Below are 12,275 nucleotides of genomic sequence, written 5' to 3'. Positions count from 1 at the left end.
GTACTGAGAAGAATATGGGGGCTGCCATATTTATTTAGTTGTAAACAATACCAGTTGCTTGGCAGCCAGGCTAATCTATTTGGCTGCAGTAGTATCTGAATAACACCAGAAACAAGCATGCAGCTAATCCAGTCAGATCTGACAATGATGTCAGAAACACCTGATCTGCTGCATGCTTGTTCAGAGTCTATGGCTAAAGGTATTAGAGGCAGAGGATCAGCAGGATAGCCAGGCAACTGGTATTACTTAGAAGGAAATAAATATGGCAACCTCCATATCCCTCTCACTTCAGCTGTCCTTTAAGTCTCTGGCCTCAAGAAAAAAAAAAAAAAAAAAAAAAAAAACTTTGGCTCACTTCACATCGTGCAGACCCGTCTCTCTCACCAATCGCGCTACTCTCCCATCACTGCAGCACACTTGCTCTGTGGTCGGTAGGACAACAGAGTTCTGTGAGCCGGTCAGGAGCCGATTTCATTGGTTCCTGATCCTGTCATCACTGTGAGCCAATCACAGCTAATCACAGGGTCAGGAGTCAATGAAATCTGCTCCTGACCGACTCACAGAGCTCTGCTGTCATACTAAGCAAGTAGGTTGCAGCAACGGGGGAGCTGTACAAACAGCGGAAGCAGCAGGAGCGTGCCGCAAGGTAATCACGCCATGGGAGTGATAACAGGTCCCAAATACGGCGCAGATTTCAATTACCAACATCCGGAAGTGGTTAAAGGACAACTACTATATATACACTTGCAGATAAGCGTAATTTATCAGCACAAAAAAAAAGTTACTCCCAACGGCTTATATGCGAGTCAGTGGAGCAGAACGGATGGTGGTGCAGGTTGTTACTGACTCCCTGCTGTGTCTGTCCCCCGCATCCCCTGCAACACTGCGTGCAGAGTGCGCTGCTCAGGACTACCCGTTTCCCCTGGCTTGTGGAGCGGAGCATGCAAGCAATGTGATAGTGGTGCAATGATCGGGGATTCTTCCTATGTGGCAATCGCTGTGTGTCTCATATCTATGACGCCATCTAGTGGGGCGTTGAGACACCGCTGTATCATCCTTGGGGCACATCTGGCTATGGGGATGGAGGCTGACTTGTACTGGAGGCACATCTGGCTACTGTGGAGGAGGCTTATACACGAGTCAATCACTTTTTCCTGGTTTCTGAGGGGAAGTGGATACCTTGGCTTACACGCAGGTCGGCTTATATGAGAGTGTATACGGTATCATGAAAATGTTTCAAATACATACATATAAAATGTAAATCTTCCCAATGCACTATACATTACTTTTTTCCCCCCTATGTTATTTACAGTAGGTAGAGAAAATCTGACTAATCCATTTCCTCAGGGAGTATTTGCAGTTATATATCTAGTTACAAAAGCAGTTACTGAATCGAAATGACTCAGTCCAACTGCCAAAATAGTGTGCCAATGAGTAGTTGAAACTTGCTGACACTTTGTATAGATCCTCTCCAGGAAGTGCTTTTGTTAAGAATAAAAAGAAGATCCTGAGAATCTTTTTTTACTACCGGTTGTGACAGAAACATAGAAAAAGAAAATAGGTATATAGTTCATATTACTCTGGGAGAAATGTAGGTTTAATATGGATGTAATTTAAAAATTGTAATTTTTACAGAGGGCTGATAATGTAATTTCAAACTCTTCCTAATTATTCTACAGTTGTAAATGTACCGGTATGTCATAAGCTCTTAATTATTATATAAAGCAAACTTGAAGTGAAAAAAACGCTTATGATATAATGAATTGTATGTAGTACGGATAATGAACAGAACATTAGTATCAAAGAAAGGAGAGTCTCATACTTTTATTTTCAGTTATATAGCTTTTTTATAACACTGCATCATACGGTCACAGTTGTAGTTTTAAAACCACACTCTGGCCCATGTGGAATTCACTATTTCTCCTAAGTTTTCTCCTAGGTGATATTATCACAACTTGTCATAAAATGCCCTCTAAGCCACCAGCAAGCAAGAAAACACTAAGAATAAATTTGATAGCACTTTTTCACCAACTTTGGGGTACTTTCTCAATTGTAAAATGCTGAAAAGTTACTGTAGTTTAAAGAGAAAATGGAAGTTTTCTCCTAGGAGATAACATGTGAAAAAGTTATTGCATATGGGCCTGTCTTTTAACTTGATGACCACAGTGGTAAACCCTCCTAAAGACCAGGCTAATTTCTGTTAAAATGGCCACTGCAGCTTTATGGCCAAGCTGCAGGGCCGCACAACACAGCACACGAGTGATCCCCCCCCCCCCCCCCAGTTGTTTATTTTTAAATATTTATCTGTCTGTTTTTGTGCTTTTTTTTTTTTACTTTATTTTTTTACAAACTCCTCCCTCCCCCCAGCCGGCCAATCATGGCGATCGGCTGTCATAGGCTTCTGCCTATGAGAGCCGATCGTTCTCTAGTGCCCCAGCGCTAGTGTACAGCGCTGCTGCTGATCGCAGCACTGTACTATGTGTTTAGAAGGCGGTTTCGCCATCTAACAGTCTCCCAAGCGGCAATTGCTGCTCGGAGACTGAAGAGGGGGCGGAGCTCCGCCCCCCGAGCAGGAGATGCGAGTGATCTCCTGCAAAACAGAGCCCCAGGACTTGACGCCAATTGGTGTTAGGCCATGGGAGGACTGGCCAGGGGGGCAGGGGGGAGATTTCCCCCCAGGCTGCCTCTCATTTAATGATTTAGGGCTGGTACAGTGCCTGGTGCTTTCACGTTTTTGTATAAGGCAATGTGAACTACTAGGCTGGCTGAGGGAAATAAACGCCCAATTACAGAGCAATTAGAGGGCGGGCAAGCTGGTAAATATACACAGCATGATGCAGAGCAGAGGATTGCCTGCAGGGTCCATGGGATAAAAATATGTCTAGTCTCTCACCATTGTTTAAAATGACTGCATGTGCACAGCTACGTAGGGTATTGCCTAGGTTGAAAAGTTTTCGACAGTCACTAGACTCCAGAAGGCCTGCTTGCAGACAGTCCCTAGACTCCAGGAGAGCTGCTGGCAGACAGTCCCTAGATTCCAGGAGGGCTGCTGGCTAACAGTCACTCCAGGAGGGCTGCTTGGATGTGAATTCTGCTGACAAATTCTGAACACCACTGAAACCCCGGCTGTTGTAACTCAAAATGTATTATGTGCCCCCCCAGTGCCAGTGCATTATACTTTACCTGTCGTGCTGTCCCTCAAGAGTTCTTACTGTATTTCCCATGTGACTACCGGCATATAGCATGAGGGGCACGTGTGTGATGTCATTTGCGCTTGGGCTGCTGTGAAAACAGGCCTCTGGTTTGTGTTTTCCCTCCAGGCCAAAAGGTCCCAGTCCTCCCCTGTGTTAGGCGGTCGGCAACCTGAACTGAAAAAAAAAATCAAAATAACCATACACAGGTCATAGTTACCTCCCGTGTAGTCTACTCCTCAATCCCTTTCTCCTCTCTTCGCCCCATTTGTCCACTGTGATCAATGGAATTCTCAGTCCATTTCAAAGCAGTAGGATCAGCCATACTATGCCAGGAAAATAACAACTCATATATAAGTAGATAAATACTTGATCTACTTACATAACACATGTATTGTACTGTCCACGTTTTGATTTCAGTGAATTTTATACATCAAATGAAGAGAATTCTGTTCCTGGTGGGAACCATGTCTTTTGCCTACAGTTTTCCCTCAACTTTTTTATTTTCTCCTCCAAGCGCTGAGTCACCTCAGCCTTGCTTGTAAACACAAGTGAGCAGAGGAACATGTTTCAGCTAGGCAGGGAAATAAAGGGAAGAGGAGGAATATATTATAGATGAAAAGAACCCCCAGCATGCAACTGAATGGCAATGGTTATTAAAGGGCCAGTGCTCCAAAGGTATGTGATAACTTTAAACCAAGGGTCCCCAAACATTTTGGGGCGAGGGCCGGGTCAACATACATCAGACTGCTGGGGGGCCGGAGCGTATACATAGAAGTCTATTGTGGGACAGACAGTGTTGCATACTAAGGTGACAACCTTCAGTCCAATTGGACAACAGTGTCACCTGATGTGGAATTTGATTGGAAACCAGCGAATTACTGCTTTCTGGCTTCATTCTATATGCGGACCACCAATATTTAAAGATGTAGCTGACCGCATCTATGATACATTTTGTGTGTGAGGGGCCAGTAAAAAAGCCTCAGGGGGCTACATTCGGCCCGCGGGCCTTAGTTTGAGGACTGCTGCTTTAAACCATAACAGCAGAAAAAGTTTTGAAAGTACTGCGCAGGCGCAAGTCTCCTACGCCTGCGCAGCAGAGCGGACCCGACGGAAATCGGCTATTTCCACCTATCTCCGTCAGAAGAGCCGCAACAGCACCACCGCTGGAGCCAGAAAAGGTAAATATTGCACTGGCTGTCGGATTTGTCGCCTGTGTGTTCCGGGGGCTGCAGTGAGACCGCCGTGGGACACAGTAGGACAGGGGAAGCCTCGATAGGGTCCAGAGCCTTCCCCCTACTGGAGGTGAGTACCTCCCAGGGGAACTTTTGTCAGTACAGGTTTTCTTTAAGTGCAAGTACAAGAGCACTTTACAGCAAGCTTTGTACATTGTTCTGTAATGAGTGAAACTTGTGAATGAGACACTTGAGAATGGATCCCGGGACTGGCTGGTCTCGTTCTCAGATTTCCTGCGGCTGAAGTCAGACGGCAGCGACACGCGGATTACGCTGTCTGGCTGAATGCAAAGTCACAAGATCCACTGTGCGGAGCAGGTACCAGTGAGAGGGGATTTAGCTGGAAGCGAGAGGCTTAGGAAGGCATTCTTTAGCCTAAAGTGCTTATTTATAGACTAGCAGGACTCCTGTACAAGCATCTGAAAGCAGAACTCTCTGCGATACCCCCGGCAGCCATGTTTTCCCCTAGGGCCCATTTCCACACAGTGTTGGCATGCCTCTAGCGAGCGCGGCCGGACAGTGGTGCTCATCACAAGCTCGTGATCATGAGTAACTCGTGATCGGCTCTCGATCACAAATGCACTCGTGATCGCACTCGTTACCCAAGGTTATGTTAAGAAGAACAATGGGAACAAGGGGAATTTTTTTTTTCAAAAAGACCTTACAGTTTTTGAGAAAATCGATTTTAAAGTTTCAAAGGAAAAAAGTATACATTTAAATGCGGTAAATGATAGTTAATCGTCAATAGTCAATTTGGAAGTGGGCGGAGTCATGCTCGTGATCACTTGTACTCGTGAACAGGGCTATCCGAGCAACCCTGCGGCCGGATTTATTCTTTTAGTGTCTTCCAGGCCAACTTTCCTGTTGCTCCGCCTTCCATGAGCAGGAGCGTTCCTCCCATTCCATGTGCAGCCCTCTCATCAATATGCATCACCCAATGCACAGCAGCCCCTCCCCTTCATGTACAGCTGTCTTTGGCAGTAGCTCCCCTCTTCTGTCTTTTACCCATTTGCAGCCTTTTTTTTCCCCAATTGCAGCCACCGCCTTCATATGCAGCATCCCCTCTTTCATGTCCAGCTGTCCCCCTGAGCCACTGCCGCCCAAGGCTTGGGCCTTTGGGGCCTTCCCAGAAATCCGGCCCTGCTTGGGAGACGTGATGGCGGCACAGCTGTGTTGCAACCAATCCGAATCCCTCCAGCTGTGCCATGCGATGGGGAAAAAATGAAAGCATGCGGTCAGATTTTGTTTCCACGCATGCGAATCGGGTAGCAGCCTGTTGACTGTACAAATTCTGCATGCGAGGAAACGTGCAAATTTGCTCTAGTGGAAATAGGCACTTTAACTGGAATCAATTGAAAAGGGCGACTGAGCCATCTGTATTAAAAGGGCACCTCCATAGACTTCAATGTTATTTCTGCAAATCTCGGCTACAAGGTGGTGGAAAGGGCGCCAGAGTTTTTGTTTCGGCTACAAGGTTTACAATTCGGCTACAAAAGGGCGCCCTTTTGTAGCAGAGATTTTTGACTCGGGGGTGGGCACCACCAAGGCGGTTAGGATTAGGCATCAGAAGCAGGTGGTCTTAGGGTTGGGCACCACCTGGGGAGGGTTCTGTGTGAGAGTAGGGAGAAGTTAGGTCATAGTAATCCCTTTTGTCTGCCATATCAGTTTTCTAGGCTATATCCAGCGACCTTTTATAGCACAACAAATTAAAATTAGCTTTTCGGCTACACCAAGCACCTTTTGTAGCCGATTTTGGCATCTCCGCTACACCTGGCCCCCTTTGTAGCTGAATATGGCTTTCGTCTATATCAGGCGCCTTTTTTTCCAGGTGCCCTTTTTAAATGTATGCATTTAAACTAAGCTAATACAGAAAAGAAATAAAAAAGTGAATTAAAAAAAATAAATAAAAAGCACTTACAAGATATCTAAACACAATTTGCTTATCAATACGCCATAATGGTGAAGATATCCCGTACGGTTTGTCCGCCCAGTGCTGTGGCCTATGGTTACTGGCTTCTGAAAGTCGGAATAAATCTTCCTCAGGGCTCTTTTACACTATACGCCATTCTGATTTCGATACGATTTTACATGCAACCCCGATTCAGAGTCCTGCATGGTGAGTTTTTTTTTACTTGTGTTGCATCCAGTTAAAAATCGCAAATCTGAATCAGAAATCGGAATTGCGAATTAGCAGTTTTTAAAAAAGCCTCGTACTGTAGACGGGTCAATGGCCTCAAAGCGTATCGGCAACTTTACACCCTCGTCAGGTCATAAGAACCCCTAACCCGGTACTGTACACCCGCTCCAACCAGCACCATGTCAGTTCCTCAGGGGCAGGCTGGGAATGATGAAGGCAGAAATCAGCCTATACTAATTTTTTTTTGTCAAAATGATTTGCAGGACCCAAGAGCAGACCACTGCAATCTCCCAAAACAGGAACCAAATGTCATTACAGTAACAGACCAGTAACAGGACAAGAGAATGAAGAGCTTGGCAGTTTTAAACAGCTGTTTTTACCACAACGCAATGAGGTTCACAGATAGGAAACTGTGAGGGCCATGGCAATGACATCACACTGTGGGAGGGGTTTCACCACATCAGCCAAACAGACCCTCCTGATGATATATTTGATAAAAGGTAAAGACTTCTCGTAGGAAAAAAAAGAGACACAAGCTACCGACTGGGATGTAGTTCAATCCTGGGTTAATGTTATTGAATCCGAGGTGAACTTTTACACATTGCATAATTGTGTTCCTTTCCTATTGTTTATAGTGCATTCCTCAAGCCAAATACTTTTTTGTTTTAACACTCTAATTCCCTATAAACTAAAAAAGCCACGCCCACAGGTTTTCAGAGAGCCTTGGCAGTAGCAAGGGCTCATGGGAGCTCAGTCTGGGCAGGAGGAGGGGGAGGTGTTACTAGCCATTGATTTCAGAGGCAGAGGGGATGAGGGAGGAGGAGAGGGGATTAGGCTGATGGCTCAAGATACAGATAAGATACAGATAAGCCTGGCTCTGTGTAATGTTTACAAACAACATGGCTGCTGTCATTGTATCACAGGAATAAATAATCATATTCTATTAAAACGGTTTGCAGCTAGATTTGCTGTGTAAACCATCTAAACTTTACACAAGATATATAGACAAGTTACTTGTTATAGTTAGTTTCTTATCTCGGATACAAGCTGTGAATGCCTGCTGCTATACAAAAGACAATAGGACTCTCAGAACCTAAACCAAAGAATTCAAGTACCCAGTGTGGGATGATGGAAGCCAACTCAGAAAAAAAAACAGCACAAGTGGTCTTCAAGTGTGGAATCTACAAAAGGCGATTTTGGAATATGCACTCAAGATAGAGAGTGGGACTAACATCAGCCACCTTCCATAAATGGAGGACATCAGGATGTGTCCCAAGGAATAGACAAGCTAATCTGACATGGATCACAGCAAGAACATTGCCAGGCCAGTCTGACTAGAGAGGTGTGGCCAGACGCTAGTAAAATGAGCCAGAAAGAAGGCATTGTTGGGTCTGGTGAGTGGAGAACCACTTTTCCACATAAAGCCTTAGCCGAGAGCATCTCGGGGTACATCTGTAAGATGGCGCTCAGAGATTGCCAGAGGCATCAGCACGCAAGCAAGGAAGACCAAGTAGAGGAAGACCTATAATGGCAAGACAAGACCAGGCATGGGCTGTACCATCAACACACGGCAGGAGGGGACTAAAAATGGGAAATCCCACCAGTGGCTGGAAGCTTCGCCTTCCAACCACATCTGGTCAGTGATACAAGCAGCTCTCATTTCTGCAGGATTCTCTACAGGACTCATTAGCATAACTGCAGTGGGTGAGTGGAGTCAACTCATTCGGTGGCTGAAAAAATTGACATTTTCTTTACTGGACCAACACGCTATGAAGGGTTCATGTGTTCCATCAGATCGGTTCACCCTCTGAATCTAGTGCATCCAGCATATATTGTGCAGCTTACAAAGATGTTCCTGGTTTATTCCATTCATTCAGGCCGCAACAGGGGACATTCCAAACCATCGCTTTATATAGATTTATGCCTTTTAGTTGGCAGTAGCAGTTGGAAATAAAGCATTGGCAATGACAGATCTTGAGAAACTTGTTTTAAGAAAAACTTTAAGAACTTCCTCTTCTTCCTTTCTTTAGAAGAACCTTATGTGTTTACTGGAGGCACTATATATAGTTATCACCAGATCTACGATTGAGATGAGGAAGGGGCAGAAAGGAGGAGGGGTGGGGGGGGGAGAGAGTGAGATAGACATGACAGACAGATAAAGAGAGATCCAGATACAGAAAGAGAGAGATATGGCAATTATAATAATTTATGGATAAGCCAGTGACATCATCTTTCTTCAGGTCTCAGTTTCAGTGAAAAAATGCGCATATCTAAAGCTACATACACATGATGAGAAAACTATTATCCTAAACTAAAAAATCATGCATAACCACCCCAGAGTCCTTCTGTCATGCTGCCCCTATCCTTTGGAACACCTTGCCACACTAAATCAAGACAGCTCCAAGAGAACCTAAACCGATCAAAGGAAAAAGAGTTTCATTTACCTGGGGCTTCGCTTAGCCCCCGCAGCCATCCTGTGCCCTCGCCGGTCCTCTACGATCCTCCATAGCATGCACAGGACTCTATTGCAGATGGGAATGCGAGCGAAGCTACGCATGGCGAGGACCACGCTGGCGCAGTGGCCCGCCGACTTCCAGTCGGTGAAAAATAAAAAACTCAGCCGCGGCAGGAGAACGGAGGATCGGAGAGGACCTATATAGTTATAAATATATAGTTATAAATTACTGGAGGCAGAGTATCAGCAGGACAGCCAGGCAATGCATAATGAACATTTATACTCTATATAGAAAGCTTAATAATCTCATAATAATACATACACATACGTGTGTGTGTGTGCGTGCGTACGTGCGTGCGTGTATACTTACATACATACAGGGGTCGAGTGGTGCGTGGACGCGGGTGGACGACGTCCACTTACTATTTCCTGAGCGTGGACGCCGTCCACCCTGGCATTTGTGGAGGGGAGCAGCGCAGTGGAAGGAGAGCTGTGAGCAGCGGTGGAGAGGGGAGGGGCAATCTTCCCCCTCCTTCCCTCACCTTGGGGCTCTCCATCCCTCGCTGTCCCCACCAGAACTAATGTGTGGGCAGCCGGCAGCGGGCGGGACTTACCTCTCCTCGTTCCCGCGCCGGATCTGCGTGCTGCTGCTCTGGTCTAGACCAGACCAGACTAGCGGAAGAGGAGTGCTCGCGCCGGAACGAGGAGAGGCAAGTCCCGACCTGCTGCCCGCACATTCGTTCTTGAGGGGACAGCGAGGGATGGAGAACCCCAAGGTGAGGGAAGGAGGGGGGAGATGGCCCCCCTTCTCCACCGCTGCTCACAGCTCTCCTTCCACTGCACTGCTCCACTCATGCTGGGGGGACACCTGACTACCTATTCTGGGCACATATACCCCTGACTACATATATACTGGGCACATATACCCCCTGACTACAAATACTGGGCACATATACCCCTGACTACATATATACTGGGCACATATACCCCCTGACTACATATACTGGGCACATATACACCTGCCTACATATACTGGGGACATATACCCCTGCCTACACATACTGGGGACATATACCCCCATACACTCCCAACAAAACAAGACAAAACACTTGTCAATTTCAAAAAAGCATATCAAAATGTATTATTCCAAAATATTTGCTCATAAAATGTTAAAAATCCATGGGATGGCCACCCCGTCACACCATACCCACTCAAAACACCAGACATACAACCAGCCACACGCCGGCTTCTAAACCTAGTGTCAATGGGAAATGTATGAATTGAATCTAGATGCATGCAGTCAGCCTGCCATATCCACTTGTAACACAAAACACTGAACAAAAACATAGGCTAGGTACAGAGGCAGTCCAGCAATGATTGGCATAGGCTTCAGTTGTTAGTATTGCAGATAACTAGTCCAAAACCAGTCAGATTTCAACTGCCTACAGTAAGCGACAACAACATAGTAGAAAAGTAATACATGGTGCATTTTGTTCTGGGAGAATGTATTTTTGCAATAGTGGTCGTGTAAACAAAATGTTCTGTTTTATGCCTATAAAAAAAAAATCTGTGTTGGAACTTTGAGTATTTTAGGATTGTCAGCGCAGTGTGTACCTTCTACACGCCCCGGGCCAGCCCTTTACACAAACAGGATTTTTATTTTTTTTTGCTAGAAGCTCATCCAAACCTCACTCAAGAAAAGCAAATACAGAATAAAAAGCCAACCTCTTGGTGGAGTGAGTAAAGGTGTTATTAGTCAGGAGGAAGCGACTTGTGACGCAGGTTTCACTGTCGCCACAACACTCCCCCGTTACCGATGAGCAGTGAGGTAGAGGTGACAAGGTGGGGCTCACCTGTTCCAGGCAGCAGTAATGGCGCAAGTACCTGTGAATCACACCCAGGCAAACATGTGAGGCAAGGAGCAGAGCGATGGATAAGTCAATATTTATGCAGGGGGGGGAGAGGGCGATAGTCACGGGGTGAGGTGAGACACGCACAGTAAGAGTGACAAGACTCACACTGCTATTAATAGCTCTCTGTGCTGCGGGCGGGTTGCTGCCTTAATTGTGGAAGTTTACTCAGCTTCTTCTAATACACCAACATTGAGGTTATAATAAACCGAACTAAACACAATCGTACAGGTTGCAGCAAGCCAGAAATGAAAAGCGTTCTTCTCTTCATCCCAAACTTTCCTCCACTTGATTACATCTGCGAAGTCGGCTCAGGGCTCTTTCCAGGGCCGGCTCGTCCATGAGGTGGGATGAAATGGAGTTCCTCAGGAGGCAAAGTCCGGGGGGCGGCACCCACCTAGCAATAGGTGGGGAGGGGGCTGCCGAGCTGGAGGGGAAAGCGGGCAGGAAGGGGGTATTGGGCACAGCGGCAGGGAGGGGCGTCACCCTCCCTCACCTGGGTCTATCTATCTGCGCCCCCCCTCCAGCTTTTAAGTGCAGCAGCAGCATATCAAGAGGCAGCAGACGGGAATGACTCACCTCTTCCGCATTCCAGCGTGCGCTCCGCTGTCCACTTACAGTACAGTGGGCGGCATTGCAGGAAGTGACGAGAGTGGAACACGGAAGAAGTGAGTCATCCCTGCCCGCTGCCTCTTATTAATACGCTGCTGCTGCACTTAACCTCCCTGCCGTTATAAAAAATTGCTGCGCACGGCAGGGAGGGTGTTTTTTGGCATTATTTTTTTTTTTATAGCATGTAGCTAGCCTAGCGCTAGCTACATGCTTCCCCCCTCCCTGCGGCGTCCCCCCGAATGCGCCGATCGCCGCCGGCGCATATACCCATCCGGAAATCCCGTTCTGAACGGGATTTCCAGGAGGGCTTCCCCCGTCGCCATGGCGACGGCGCGATGACGTCACCGACGTCATCGACGTCAGAGGGAGTCCCGAACCACCCCTCGACGCTGCCTGGCACTGATTGGCCAGGCAGCGCACGGGTCTCGGGGGGGGGCACCCTCTGATGCGGCGGGTCGCGGCGAATCGGCGCGGAGCGGCAGCGATCGTAAGTTACACGCAGCTAGCAAAGTGCTAGCTGCGTGTAACCAAAAAAAAAAATTATGCAAATCGGCCCAGCAGGGCCTGAGGAATCCTCCGCAGCAGGTTACCCCGAGCTGAGCTCGGGATAACCGGCAGGGAGGTTAAAAGAGAATCTGTACTCTAAAATTCTTACAATAAAAAGCATACCATTCTATTCATGATGTTCTCCTGTGCCCCGATGTGCTGTTTCTGCCACTCCCTGCTGCAATCCTG

General features: G+C 46.9%; 1 protein-coding gene across 1 annotated transcript in view; it reads right to left on the bottom strand.

Annotated features, from left to right (window-relative positions):
- BTBD17 (BTB domain containing 17) overlaps positions 1-12,275 on the bottom strand; it is a 530,053-nt gene that overhangs the window by 158,290 nt on the left and 359,488 nt on the right. The window lies entirely within an intron of this gene.

This window comes from Hyperolius riggenbachi, chromosome 12, assembly GCF_040937935.1.
Source record: "Hyperolius riggenbachi isolate aHypRig1 chromosome 12, aHypRig1.pri, whole genome shotgun sequence".
NCBI classification, from domain to species: domain Eukaryota; kingdom Metazoa; phylum Chordata; class Amphibia; order Anura; family Hyperoliidae; genus Hyperolius; species Hyperolius riggenbachi.
The sequence above is the reverse complement of the archived record's forward strand: the minus strand, read 5'-3'. Positions and strand labels throughout refer to the sequence as shown.